Source organism: Falco punctatus (assembly GCF_963210335.1).
Source record: "Falco punctatus genome assembly, chromosome: 11".
NCBI lineage: Eukaryota > Metazoa > Chordata > Aves > Falconiformes > Falconidae > Falco > Falco punctatus.
Genome location: NC_137591.1, coordinates 33561096 through 33576621, shown reverse-complemented (window position 1 = coordinate 33576621; position 15526 = coordinate 33561096). Strand labels below are relative to the sequence as shown.

The 15526-nt window shown below is 36.4% G+C and overlaps 1 protein-coding gene across 3 annotated transcripts in view; it reads left to right on the top strand.

The window, feature by feature from the left end:
- Window positions 1-15526, top strand: part of BRINP3 (BMP/retinoic acid inducible neural specific 3) — a 220875-nt gene that overhangs the window by 185664 nt on the left and 19685 nt on the right. The gene's annotated exons all lie outside the window — the stretch shown is intronic.

Here is a 15526-nt window from a genome sequence, read left to right as displayed (position 1 = left end):
GTTAACACTTTATATTTGGATATAGAAACTGGCATGCTTCTGAAGTTTCATTTGCTTGCATAGATTTCTAGGTTGTTCTGCATATGTTGTTGACATCAGAAGGTGCTGAATTAACATTTCCACTGGAGGAAAGAAAGATTGAGTGCTTAATTTCTTGAGAAGATAGCTTTTAAAATGCAGTTAAGGTATGCAACTGACAGTATTAAGGCACCTGAATGGCAGTAACACTTTGCATACTTTTAAGCTATAAAGTAAAACTGAGTATGATTAATGGGATGGCTTTACACATAACAGCACAGCTGGGGATTATGTTATTTTATATTCATCTTCCAAACTCCCATAAAAGTAGATTATCGTAGCATAGCACTTCTGAATAGCTACTTGATGATTGGAGTCTTAACAGCTCCCATGCTCTTACAAAGGGAGATATACTGCACGGAAACTCGGTCTTCCTCTGTGGAATTCACCCTTCAAGCAAGATGAGGAATATAAAACACTGGAAGGCTCTTTAGGGGACGTTGAGGTCATTAGACAAGTATTGGAAGAGATGTAAATATTTGGTTGAGCCCGGGAGCACACAAACAGGATTATCTGCTTAACTTCTGTGGCTCAGGTGGGCTGAGGAGAGGCTCAGGGCATGCCCGGGCTGGGGGGGCTGGCGGTGGGGCACTGGGGCTCTGAGGACCAGCAACATAGTTGTTACTGTACTTCATGGCGACGGGATTAGCCACGAAGCCACAACTATATTCTGAAGAAAGGGCCTATGTACTTTTAAAGATCGAGTGCATCTTCCTTCCATGTCCTGTCTGAGCTTAAAGAAATGCCCCGGGGTGTCTGCGGTACCGCTAGCAGCCCCCCCGGTGGGAAGTATCTTTGGGTGTACGCAGGCACCTGAATAACCTGGACAGCCATAGAGAGGCGAAAGCGTATTAACAACTCTGAATAAAAAGGGTATTTGACTTACGGTTTTTATTGCCCACTAATTACAGGACAAAAATTTGCAACCATCTAAATTCTGCTGAAACTCAGCCGGAATTAGAACTGCTGCCATGTGTCATGTGAAATCTGGCTCACAGAGGAAGTTCATCTGACGGGCTGCTGGCATCAGCTGGAAGATACCCACTGATCTCACAACGAAAGAAAAGAGTTCTCCTTTATAACATCTATCTGAATATTATATATATTCAGAAATATAATAACTATCCAAATTAAGATACTTTTTATAACAAATGCCATTTCCTTGATTAATAGTCCTTTCCCCCAAAATTTTATTATTTATGACCAGTTGAGTCACAAGAAGAGAAATTTCTTATTGCTTAACTTCTGTCCCATTCTTTTTTCTGTTATTTATGACAGAAAGTTTACCATTAATGAAATGTTAACAATTTAATTACATTACTTTTAACTGTAGCCATAGTGAAAATGTTTCAGTTTGATTTCTACAGCAGCAATCGTGTTGATCTACAGAACAACTTGACAGGTATCAGATACAGGTAAAAAGAAAATTAACACTGAAGAAATAAAAATTTTCTGAAGTTCCTTTACACAAATAAAATTTTCTGAGTACAATTTTAGCTCTTCCCCCCCAGTTTTTAATAGAAGAATAATACTAATTAAATCCACATTTCTGAACTTTGTTCTTCAGTATGTATGCTAAGGACCAAACAAGCTGTTGGCATGGGCTCAGATACTACTTTCCTGTAATAATTTTTAATTTGTTATGGATATTTTAAGCTTTCAGTGAATGAATAAGAGAAAATGTTGAATGCATTTTAAAACTGTGACTTGCTATAGAAAATTAACTTTGTTCAGCTTTTTATTTGTTAGTATATGATATTCTGTATCTTTGTGAGGCAATGACTATGTACTTAACACTGAACACTGTCAGTATTTTCGATATATTAATGCAATGTCACTTCTGTGTTCCTCAAGTTCTTACAAGGACAGATCCTGCTAGGAGAAAATGGAGTTTAATAAGAAATACTTTAGCAGGTCAGAAGGAAATGAATAATATTAAGCAACATATTGCTTTACCTGACAATAAATAGGAATAATGCAAATATACTAACCTTAATAAAACCATCTTCATGATAAATAATGTAAGTACATATTAGCAAATTGTGTTATACAGTTAAAAAATACACTCGTTCTTTATGCTTCAAAAATACACCTAAATAATAGTTTCACTCCAGTTGCTCAAACCCTGACACACTGCTTTAGAGAACGTTGGCTGTGAAAACAAGGATATTCTTAAGGACTATCCCCCCTTGGAATAGTTCAGCTTTGCACACTGGCTGTAGTTGTGAGTTTGTAACTCTTCCGTGGCACCCTGTGATAAATAGAAGTGCACTGTACTGGTGGATTTCTGAATATACCAAATGCTGGTTATACTGAATTGGAGAACAAGGAAGCTATTGGCATGAGCGAGTAGTGTTTTCCTGCGGTCATTTTTCATTTGTCATAAACAAATTACCTTGGGAGAAAGGTGATATATCTTAATGACTTCAGAGAGACTGGTTTTGGCTTTTGACTGACTTCAGTGTTCATAGAAGATCTGTTAAAGATGTGATTTTTGACAAAGACACAATTTAAAATACATCAGGCATCTACCAGACTGTTTCCTTTTTGTTTTTTATTGTTTTGATTTGTTTTTTTTTTTTCCACCTAAGAATCTTTATCTTTTCTAAGCAGTTGTTGCCTAAAAAAAAAATCATTAAAAAAGAAAATAGCTCTGTAAGCACTGAACTAGTATGTCCTGTTTACCTATAAATTAGCCTCTCGTTGAATTCCTATGTGAATTTATGGAATATTTGGGCTCACACTGCAACTTAATAGGCTGTCCATCCTATGGACTGTCTTCTTTTGATAAAACAAGGAGGAACTCAATATTTTTGATATATCTTCCCCTTTGCAAATTTTTGTAGATACTAGCTGAACACTTCCAAAACTTGTTGGCAGAAATAATGAAGGAATGGTAGAAAGGACTGAGAGATAATACTGCGAAGTTTTGTTTTCTTCAGAATCCAAGTGGGAAAACATGCAACATGAAAACCAAACAAACAAGAGTGGCTCCTTTAGAGTCCCAAATGAAAAATCTTAAATGACAGTGAGAATATTGAAAGTCCCAGCACCAGAAAAAAAAAAAAAATATGAGGATTTTTCCTTCATAACTATCTCATCTAATGAGATTTGTGCATACATATTTGAGAACTTCTCTGTGTTCATATATGACCGTGATTTTTTTCCTAAAACTCCCTCAATTATAAATTATTTATGAAGCAGAACTTCTATTCACTACTTCTTCCTTTTCCTTTGAGATCTCTGTTAATTATCACTACCATCCTCATGGACAGATTTTCCTATGATCTTTTTCAGCATCCAACAAGCACCAGGGAGGTTTAAATTTGACAAGCATTTATATGCAGATTTAGAAAAAAACAAAAACAACAACAAGAAATAGCAGACATACCTCTACATGCGTACAGAGTAAATACAACAGCACTGCAGCAAAATTACTTTTGTCTCTACAGGTTCTTGGACATTTAAAGGAATGAACCACTGAAAACAGACACATAAGCAGTTAATAGGAATGCAACAGACCTGGTTTAAGCTGAGTAAAAAACATGCTTTAGAAATGATAACATCTTAAAAGAAATAGACTGTAAGTTTGAAGAGACAGGTGAAATTGGAAACCAACAAATCACCTCACAATGTAGATAATGGAGAATCTTAGTCTTTTTTTTTCTTTTTTTTTTTTTTTCCCAATCAGCCCATCAAGGTAGGGTTTACTAAATCAAAAATGGAACATTCAGTTTGCCAATATTTAGTAAATTTTCTAAAGTAACAGAAAAAAACACCTATACATACAGACTGATCTTGTGGAAAGTTGTGAATTTAGCAACAGATGGCAGGAAATGGAATTTGCTGCCTTATCAAGACAATAAAGCAGAAAACAGTTGGGTAAACTTGTTACAAAGGAAAAAAACTTGCAAAAGAAAATAGAGCAGATACTCTAGTTCACATTTATAGATTCTATTAAGGACAATCTGTTTTTAATTGGAGAGGGCTTCCTGAACCTGTGAATGTGGTGTGCATGCTCATCTAAAAAAGTATTTGCAAGTTATTGTCATGCTGAACACAAGTGCTGCTCATGCACTAAATTGGATTCACTGCTTAGAGCCTACACAACTCTAGTAGCAAAACAGGAGAATCATGAGCAGAGTCTGAAAACATCTTCACAAATCACTTACATTTTAGTGGATCCTGAATAGAGAAGCTGCATATTTCTACAGCTGAGCTCAATCACTGTTGTATCAAAGGTTCTGATAACTTATTATACAAATGACTAATAGATTCAACATGGCTCAATGCAGAGCAGAATGGTCTGAAATTCTCTCTAAAACAGTGAGACATAGGAAATCCATGAGTGATTTTCAGTGCAAAGAAATTAAGAAATGGTTCCAGGAAAAGACAAATAAATAAAAGATGACTTCCAGAGCATGCATACAACATAGGGAAATCGCAGGTGTAGGGGCCACCTCAAATGCTTGCATTTCTAAACTTTGGATGATTTATTTTCTTGTTTGTTTTTGTTGTTGCTGCTGATTTATTTTAAGGTTGTTATTTGATGAGGAAAGGAAAGGGGATGAAAAATGTATGAAGTGATAGTTCTGAGTTCATTGTGATGTGACCTCATATGACCCTTAGAAGTAGCTTTGGTTCACTCTGCCCGTGGTAGAGTATACTTTGGGGGCAGAAAGTCTTATCCATCAATCATTTCTGAGAAAGATCTCTGCTCAAGGAGAAAATGAATTGCAGCTACGTCCAATGTCTGAAGTAGTCATTGGCAAAAGAAGAAAAAGAATCATCTTTTAACCACTCTCTTTAGCTGATGTGAAGACAACACACAGCTTCCACCCTCCTCTCAGATAAGACAGTTATTCCATAATTGCTCTGGGTCTAGACCTAGAAAAAGGTACATTACTTAGTGTAATGTAAGTGATCTATTTTCCTTAACATTTGCCAAGCTTCCCTAGAAAAAAAAAATTGTAGACTGTCTTTCGTTTATTAGTAATAAATGTCCCTGTGATATTTAGAAGAAAGCCTGGTCACTGTTATGTGCAAGGTGTCCATAATTAGCACTGCATTTATATAAGATACTGCAATTCTGCATTCCAAAGGAAACATGCATAACTGAAAACAAAACCCAGACATTAAAAGTAGTCAAGAAGAAAATAAATATATTTTCCAACATTAAAAAGATAGCAGTTTTCTGCAGAACAGTATGAGAGCTCAGAAAACATTATTTTTCTTTTTGTAGAAGCTAAAGCTAGGCATCTGCAGAGGGCTTTTACTTTTTTGTTCATGTGTTCTTCACCTTGATTCCATTCTGTCTGAAGTCCAGTGGCTCTGTTCCTAAACTGAAGCTCCCTGACTCCAAGTCATGGTTTGTACTTTAGCAAAGGGCAGAGGAATTAACTACCTGAGACATCCTGTCAGAATTCAGTCAGCCTTACTGCTTGCCGCCTTCTGTTCATGTACTTGAGGACTATACCTGTCTTTAGGATTACCTGAAGGATAAGTACCTTGATTTGGGGGTGGGAGATTATGTCTTGGCATTACAGACGTTGCTTTTAAATGGATTCTAATGGCTTTATGTTTTATGTGATTAACAGCATCAGTTGAATACAAGTTGGCTAAAAAGCATAATCATTTTTTCATGGTGTATGTTGTAAAAGGTGAAAATATAGAAGATGTTAAAGTTCAAAATTTAAAAGGTGTGCAAAATAACCTCCTTGACAACCATGGTCAACTTCAGTAGGAAATTTTAAGGTCAGTAGAAAGAATCAATCAAATTACAGATCAGTATGTACCAGAAGCAATAACCCCCTCAACAAGCAAATAAGACTTTCTCCCACAGCAACCCTTTCCTCCTCTTTTGTAATGGTTAATTTTACCCTAATATCTTCATAAAGAAGCTGGGAAATTGTTGAGATACTCAACCTGCAGGATATAGTAGGATGCACTAGAGTTTACACCATGGCATTTCAAGTTTTCTCACCCATCTCAATTATTTGATCCTGGGAAATTAAATGGACTTAGAGTACCCAACAAATCCTTTCTTTCTCGAGCTAAGAGTATAGATATTTCATTCAAGAGTTCAAATATCCATATGTGGACAGGTAGTATATGCAGCAATTCAGTCCTATGTAAAAAATAATTGAAATTGTTTCCATAGAAACTAAAAACACCCAGTGGAAACTGCTAGATAGTATTAAAAGAATTCAGTCAAGTTATATTTGAGTAAATAAGGATCATTTGCAACATACAACGGTTTTCAAGGACAGGTGGCATTCTTAAATATTTTTAAAATTACATCATTGAGATGCAGCTACTAGTCAGGCATATGGTTTCTCACAGGGCTACAGGTTGGTGTTGAAAACGCTGGGACTGTGTAACTGGTTGATCATGAATGTTTGAAGTTAAAAGGGTCCTTTTTACTGATTATTTTTTTTTCTTTTTTTTTAAGTCCATAATGAGGTAAATTAAATAGAATAAGAGTAATAAGCATTCAGATAATACCAATGCTTGACAAAACTGCATAGCAGCAAATGCTACTGATGATTGTAAAGCTCCTGCCAGATGTAAGGTTAACATTATGTTGCACTCCCTATATCACATACAGCTTGGCTTGCTTTGAATGAATATTGGGCTGTTAAGAGTTAACTTTAAAATCAAACAAGCAAGCAACATTTGAGCAGGGTCAATTTTTCTTTAACTTTCTGGTAATGTCAATTTTAGCTGTAAGCAGCCTTGCGAAAAACACTGGATTATATGTGGATTTGGGCTTCTCAGTCCGTTTGCCAGCAGAGACTGATTGTGTTGCGGAGGCAGTGTAATTACTCATCAAGGTGAGAGTGTGTGTGTGTTGGAGCCCTGCTTACTCTCCCAGTGACAAGCCCGCTTACCTTCACTGTCAGTCAAAAGCACCACGAAATGGTAGCACCTGGAGACGAGGGAAAAGGCATAAATGCATTGAATGAAAGTGCCATGGCAAGCAGGGTGAAAAAGAGCCTACCAAAACATCTCTGTCCTGTAAATGCTCCTTTAATATAAATGCTAAGTCACCTTATCTGCCAAAATCCATGTAAAAGATGACTTCAAGCCCCGTGTATACAGACTGTGTATTGGATAATAGGAGAAATAATGGATGGTAAGTTTGCCTGGGGACATTAGGGCTGGTTTTGTGGCTATTCCTCGTTATTCAGTGGTATTCACTGTGCACAGTAGGAAATCCTTTGCCAGACAGAGGGAATACTGAAGATCCAGACTTGTACTTTAGCTAGTGGCTCTGCAGTGATCCACCTCCAGTTCTCATCATCCCCTCACTATGTCTCTAAAACCTTTGTGAGCACATCCTACATCCTATTTCTATTCCTTTTGTCTGTTTTGCACTTAGATTGGAAACTCTTCAAGGCAAAGACTCTTGAGGCAGATTGGCATTTTCCTTACAGATGATGTCTTCAGGCTTTTCTTGTGGTCACTTTTATTATAAATTCAATAGAAAGTACAATAGCTTTTGTGGTGTTGAGACAATGGATGCAATCCTTTTTGGGATATCTTGGTAGTGCTGTCACCCTAATAATTAACAATTTTTAAACTATCCCTATGAAATTCTTCATGTTTCATGATCTGATTCACAATCTTAAAGGTTAACCATCCTTTCTGAGCTTAACTAGTTAAAAGTGAAAATATATTGAACTACAGGAGATATATAATTTTGTACAAAGGGAAAAAAAGTGTGCTATTTACTCTGTATATAGTTTCCAAGCTGAATACATATGACATCCAAATACATCAAGCAAAAGATAGAAAGTTGCTGTGCATGGCATTTCATTCTGTAAAAACAGGAAAGCACTGCACATTTCTGCAGCTTGTGCAACAACCTCCCTTCAAGTAACCCTCCAGAAATAAGCAAGCTGCTTGCATTTCAATGGAAATTTCATATAAGAAACCTCGTTTAAGAGAAGTACATTCTAACAGCTTGACATCAGCATACAGTACATGGTAACTCCACAGTTTGGGGTTGTGACCAGCAAGTTACACAATGATTTAGTCTTGCACTGCTTCTTGTATGTGGGAAACATAATTTCTCTTTCCCCAATAAAAAAATGCAAATTTATCTCACTTTATCATTCATTTCCATTAATTAGAATAATCATCATTCCCCTAATACTGTCATGACCCTTGTTCCTATGGTTCAGTTGCAGCCCCTGAGACTGGGTCTGGAATGACATTTCCAGGGGATGTTTGTAGCTCTCCCCCTTTTTTTTTTTTTTTTTTTCTTCCCCTTTTTTTTTTATTTCCCAGGTCAGAGCATCTGGTCTTTCTGGAAGAGACAGAACAATCTTTCAGAAAGTGCCTAGGGTATTAAGAAGGGGTGTGTGTGCTTACATATATATATACACACACAGATATATATAGAAAGAATACTAGAGACCTCATTAATGATAGAATTCTCCAGAGCCTTTAGTATCCCACAGTGCTTATAATCAAAGATATTTAAAATAGCTGTGTTAAGAATGCTAAATAGGTGTTAAAACATACACTGTTGTACGCTCTGAAACGTTATATGTCACTTGTCAGAAGAATACATTCTTTAAGACATTTGGTTTGGGTTGGTTTTTTTTTCCCCCCTAGAAGGAAATCTTGCCTGCTCCAATCCACTTAGGGTTCTTAATATTAACTTCTAGAAATTCTTTGTGAAAGGCAAGCTCCTTAAACTAATTCCTTCCAGCAGCAGCATGTTAGTTTCACCAAGAGGGAATTTAAAAGGGACTAAAATGTTTGTGGGTTTTGTTTTGCTTTTATTTTTCTTAAACTATACCCCTTTAAACTAAAATTTCAAGGTATTAAGTTCTGCATGGGGAGATTTTCTTTCTACCTTTCAGTATTATTTTATATAAAAGCGTAATAATGAGGAGGGGGCCATCTCAACAGAATGAGATTAAATATCTGGATAAATAGCCTATCAGAAATAATCTGTTCTTTCTTTGCAGACTTGTCATTTCTGAGGATATGATGCATAGCTCATTAGCCTTCATAAACTCTTCTCAGGGGGAGGGGATTTGCACACAGTCCCACCACTATATCCCAGCGTCTGTGACTGACATTAACAGATAACATACTGATGCAGAAAATAAAACTATGGACAAAACAGTTTGTCCCAACTATGTTTTCTAAAACAAATAAAATGTCCAGAAAAAACAATAATTAAAAAAAAACCCCACAAACAAACAACCACCAAACAACCCCAAAATTCAATTATGTATCTGTGAGAGATCCTAACAACTTTGAGTTTTTGACAGAGTTACAAAGTATTGTACAGGAGTTAACGAACACCAAAACAGATTCAGTAGTGGCATATATCACAATTACATATTTTCACGTGGTTCCACCAGGAGAAATGTTGAGGGGTTTCCAAGGGGTGTTACACATCCTGGCTTCAGCCACCGCCATCACAATCACTTGTGGCTCCTGTGGGTTATTCTAACCAGAGTGAGCCAGTTATATTGATGAGTAGAAAGTACAAAGATTTCAGAAACCTGCAAGGATTGTTATTCTGAATTGCGTATGCAGATCTTTTTTTCTCAGCAACCATTTAACAGTTTCTGAGGAAGCGAGAATAGCTCTACAAGATAAATCACTTTATCTTTGTGTAATTATATACATTCCAAAAGAAATTTTCACAGCTTCCTAAGGTGGGACTTTGCTTCCTCACTCTCAGTTATGTATTCTAATTTTCCTTTTTTTTGCAGATCAATGTGCAGAAAATTGTTCTTTCGTTGACCCAGTGTAAGCCTTTCTATTAACTTATACATTGCATTTTAGACTGTGGGTTTGTTTGTTGGTTTTTTTTTGTTTGTTTAAGGAAGACACAAGTGTCAGAAGGATGCAATTACTTTATATCTCCTTATAAGCATTATTACTATATTGTCTCTTAATTTGTATTATATACATGCAACATCTGGTCATTTAAATGAATACTTTCCCTATTTATGACTGTCACCTAAGTGACATCTTATTACAAAAATTATATACGATTGAGTGAAATACATGCTTTTTTCAAAAACAGCATGATACAATTTTTCTAGACAGCCTTTAATTTTCCTTCAGAAATGTAAGGGTGTTCTTACAATTTATTCAAACATATCATGGCAGAAAACCAAACCTCTCTTCTGTAATGTATTTTGTGCCTATATTAAAACTTTAAGGATTTGCTCAAAATTATAGTTATTATGTTATTTTCAGTTATTACAAGAGAGAAAAAAAAGCACATTGATCTCAGAATCTTATTTTATTTTATTTTGTTTAATATCATGATAAGTGAGGTATGAATACAGAACTAGGCTTTGTATTCTTTAATTAAAACCATTACTCTTTACTGGGAGATTCTTGTTTTGGTATAATACTTCTGATCCTACACAAAGGAAGAAAATGACAGATTGTTGCTGTTTATATTACAGTAGTGTCTAGAGGCAACTGAATTTATAATCTAAATAAGCAAATAGCAGGGAAAAGATATAAGAAGATTTTCAAAAGAAAAGAACAAGTGATTTGTCCGTAGTCATGATCATATGGAAAGACTGTGAAGGAACCAGGAATAGCATGAACAGCATCCCCATTTTCTATACTTCCATCATTATACCTGTAACAAATTTTGCAGGAACAGAAACAGATATACATATACATACATACACACACACACACGTAATTTTCAGTTATTTGTATCTGGGAAAAAGGATGCCTAAAATAGGAATAGAGGTTACAAATTCAGCAGAAAAATAGAAAACTATAATGGTCTTATACCAGTTTACCAGTTTCACAGATGTAATCATGGACTTGTCTTTCTGCTACTGGCTGTTAATGAGGCTATGATTTTACCTGTATTAATGAGGTTTAATTCCAGAAAATCATACAATTGATGGCTGATTTTTGTGGCACTAAATCTCTTTTCATATCCAGTTTTACCCCCCATAATGATTAAAACTTTAGATGCTTTTGTCAGCACAGTATTTTTGCATTTTTACTATGGTGTAAGCCACAATACCAATTACCCTTTCACATGATTTTTAATTATCCTACAAAATACTTGAAAGCTTCAAGCTCAGAAGTTATCTCCAGTCTCTGGACTTTCTATTTTATTCTTATTTTGAATAAAATACTTCAAGAACGTGGATATTGCATCCTCCATCCTAAGTACAACATAAAAATATACAGTACTGTCTATTCATTTTTCAATAGTTTTTGTGACCTGCTGCATTACATATGAAGACTTTGCAGTCAAGGCTATTTTTTAATTATTTCTGGAATTTCCACTGCAAACTAGAGCTGCTGGTACATTTTGTTATTGTTTCAAATGCAGTTCATAGCTACATTTTAGACTAAGTTTGAACTCGTGCATTTGGCCTCAGGGTGTGTCTTGGGAATCCAGTTAGTCTTAGCAGCCCCTGCTGGCTCACTTCTTCCTATAGATTAAGTATTCAATTTAGGTTGATGCCAGCATATACAAGCATTGTGACCTGTCCTCAGAATTATACTACAATTGCTTCAATGTTATATGTATTTTAAGATCCAAAGACATCCCTAAATTAGCTACTTTTACACATCTATCTTACATTATTAATTGGAAAATATTTTCACTTAAAAATCCCATTTAATTTTTCTCCTTGTTTTAAGCCAGAGTTTTCATTCCGCTGAGTTTATTCATTCTTACATCTACCTTGTGGGCAGTTGAACAGAGAGCAAAGAGCTTCAACAGGCCGTTGCTTAAGCTACATTCATGTGAACTTCTTTCAAATCTAATAAATCCGGGATGGAAAGGCTAGTAACAGTGCAGGGAAACAATCAGGGCAGTACTCAGTGTCAGTACAGACTGGGACATGAGTGGGACAGAGAGCAACAGTGCAGAGAAGTTTGTGGGGGTACCTGTGGATGAAAAATTGGAGATGAGCTGTCAATGTGCAGTTGCAGCCCAGGAAGCCCAACCTATCGTGGGCTGCGTCAGAAGAAGTATGGCCAGCAGGCTGGGGAAGATGGTTCTGCCCCCCTACTCTGCTCCTGTGGGACTGCATCTGCTGTACTGTATCCAGCTCTGGGGCACCCAGCATAAGGAAGACATGGACGTGTTAGAGCAGGTCTAGTGGAGAGCCAAAAAATAATCAGAGGGCTGGAGCACCACTCCTGTGAAGAAAGGATGAAAGAATTGGGGTTGTTCAGCCTGGAGAAGGCTCCAGGAAGACTTTATTGTGGCATTTCGGTATACAGAGGGGCTTATAACAAAGGTGCAGAGACTTTTTACCAAGACCTGTAGTGACAGAACAAAGGGAAATGGTTTTAAACTGAAAGAGAGTAGATTTAGAGTGGATATAAGAAATAATTATTTTTAGGATGTGTATGGTTAGACCCTGGAACATTTCACGCAGAGAAGCTGTGCATGCCTCAACACTGGAAGTGTTCAAGATCAGGCTGGAGTGGGCTTCGAGCAACCTGGTCTAGTGGAAAACATCCCTGTCCATGGTGGAGGCTTGGGCTGGATGATCTATAAAGGTCCTTTCCAACCTAAACCATTCTATGATTTTGTGATTGTGTACAGTTGTGTATGTGGCATTATCATGCCCTCTTTTTACCTATCTCTGTAAAAGTAGAGTTGGGGGTCTACTTTCAGTTCGTCCAATTTTATGACATTTCCTTGGTTTTCTTTCACACAAAAGAGTTTGTCATGTTACAGCAAATTTGTTATTTTTCCAATGCCTTAAAGGGGCATATTCATCTGTCACCGAAGCACCTAGATAAGCTTTTTATAACTTCATTTTTTTTTATTATAACACTTTAACATGTATCTAGAAAAGTTCACCTAAAATTGCACTGACTTAACGAATAACCTGAGGCCCAAGATGAGTTTTTCGGTCATCTAACACTACAAACATAGATAGCCACATAGAATGCCACAGATGAGCTCGCTTGTTCAGGGTTTTTGCTTAATTAATTTTTGTGTGCGTGTGCGCGTGACACCTTCTTTCTCCTGTACATGAACACTCTCTTTCCTAACACCTCCAATTGCTTTCATTCTGCTTTTCACAGCATTAATTAATGTGACTGGTATTTCCTTTGTCCCTGCTGCACTATGGATCATTATTTAGAAAAAGCTCTTAAAGGTTGTCTCTAATTTGAACCTCTTTAAACAAATAGGTGGTACTACAAAGCAGTTTGATTCCTATCTCGTCATAGCACAATGGTCATTATGATTATAGCTGTGTCAAAAAAATTGTAGGCATGTTATCTTAACATTTTTTTCTAGAACCATTCTTTGGGGGCTGGCAGGGGTGGCAAAAGTTTTTCATTCTAGAAAAACTTTGCAATGAGAATTAGAAGGGTGCAATATTAGCGTAGTTACAGCTACAAAACTTTGTCAGTAAATTTATAACTAACTAGATATATCCTCTGAAATAATAAGTGTTTTAATGTCAAAATCTTTATTCTGGAATATCATACAACTCATAGCAGTTTTGTCCTATGAGGTGTGAGAGATTTACATAATTTACTATAGGGGCTTAATTCCTTTACTTCTTATAATGCAAAGACTATCTGGAACTTAAGTGACATGCGTTATTGGTTTTAAAATATAAAGCATCAGCATAGGTAGGGGGGTGAGGGGGCAAGGCAGGAAAGAGCTGCAGAATGGTGACACAAGGGATGGATGATCTGTAAAGATTCTTCTTAAATGTGATTAACAGGACAGAACAAAGTATTTTCTTTTCATCTGTCAACATAGATTCACTTTAGGTTGTATTAATCCCAGCAACAAAATCCCACAATCAACCTCCTGGTTCATCTAGTCCTTCTCCTGTAGCATAACCACCATGGAGGAGTCCCACATTGAGCTAGATTTCTCAAGTTACCCCATCCATTTCTTTGCTAGAAGCAATTTTAGCATATGGAAAGAACATTTCCATAACAATCACATAGCTATTTAATATCCTTTCTGTGTATGCTAACAGGATTTTTAGCAAAGGCATCCCTCTAGACAGAGGTTTTTCTTTCATTTATATAAATTTAGAGGAAGTATTAAATTCCTTCTCTACTTCACAGCACGCTTACCTTGTTTTCACCATGGTCCACATAGCTAGCTTAGGCCTTTAGATCAGCTTTAAAGTACCTGGCTCAGGCGGACCCAGCTGTGAAAGTGTAAGATGCGAACCCAGAACAGCTGTGCTGCTCCTGGTTGTCATGGTTTTTTAGTAGGATTTGCAGCTCTCACTGGGAGTCTCGGTGACATGCCTGTAACGTGAGCCACAGCAAAATAATTTCAAGCGTGTCTGTTTGAGGGGTGGTTATAGTACTTCTTTAATTCTGGGAGGCTGAATGAACTTCAAACATTCATTCTTCTAAGCACTCGTTGGCCGCCTGGTGACTGTACAGTTGGCAGTTTTACCCTGATTCCCAGAAGAAAAATGCAGGCCATTATCAACTTTATTAGCAATTAATGTTCTTGTTATGAATCACAGCACAGAAACAAAGTACTTGGAGTCTTATTTGTCCTTCCCAAGAGGTAAACCCACAAGATCAAGAGTAGGACATTTCAGAGATGCCTTTAAGTGCATTTGATGTTGATGTTGCTGTCTTACAGATTTATACTGGACTTGGCCTCCAAAGGAGGGAAAAATAGGTAATGGGTATTTTACTGCCTATACACTTGTTAAATTGTCTTCATTTTTTTATTTAGCACGTGCCTCACTGAGTACTCATCATCTGCTACTGAGCCATCTGATGTAGAACAGATGTTAAGCACTTAGTGAGGCAGGGAAGGAGGTAAAAGTGTCATATCATGATTAAATACTTGCTACAACTATTATATAGGGTGACCATACTGCTTTGTTCTTATATTTAATGTTACAGTATATTGAACAAGAGTAAGCACATATTTTGGATTAAACTTGCAACTGCTATTGTTCAAATTATTTTTTTTTGAAAGTAAAGTATTTCATAGAAAAAAAATATTACAAAATATTTTAAATGCACTTTAGAATTCAGAATTGGAGAATATTTTATAAAGAGGTAATGCAGTGCAACTTCATGTAGAATTGACCTATAAACACATGAAGATTTATATTTCTTAAGACAATTCTCATCAGAAACTTGGCTGATGTTAACTGCTACATTAAGTTCCATAGGATTATCCTATTTTTTATCATGCTTGTTAAATGTGAAGATTATATGGAAAGCTTTCTTTACGCTGTAAGTATTCTAGCTGAAAGTACGGTAGCCAACTCTTTAGTGCATCCTATGCAGCAAAAGATTCACCCATAAAAGAGTCTCATCATCCAGCAACAACAGCCTGATCTTCTTGTAGTATAGTAGAAGGGTTGAATGTAAGAAGGTGGAGCTGGAGCTGTTATTAAACCATAATTAGTTAACAATGTGTTTCCTAGTAAATTTTAAGAATTGAGAAAATGCGTGGAATGTT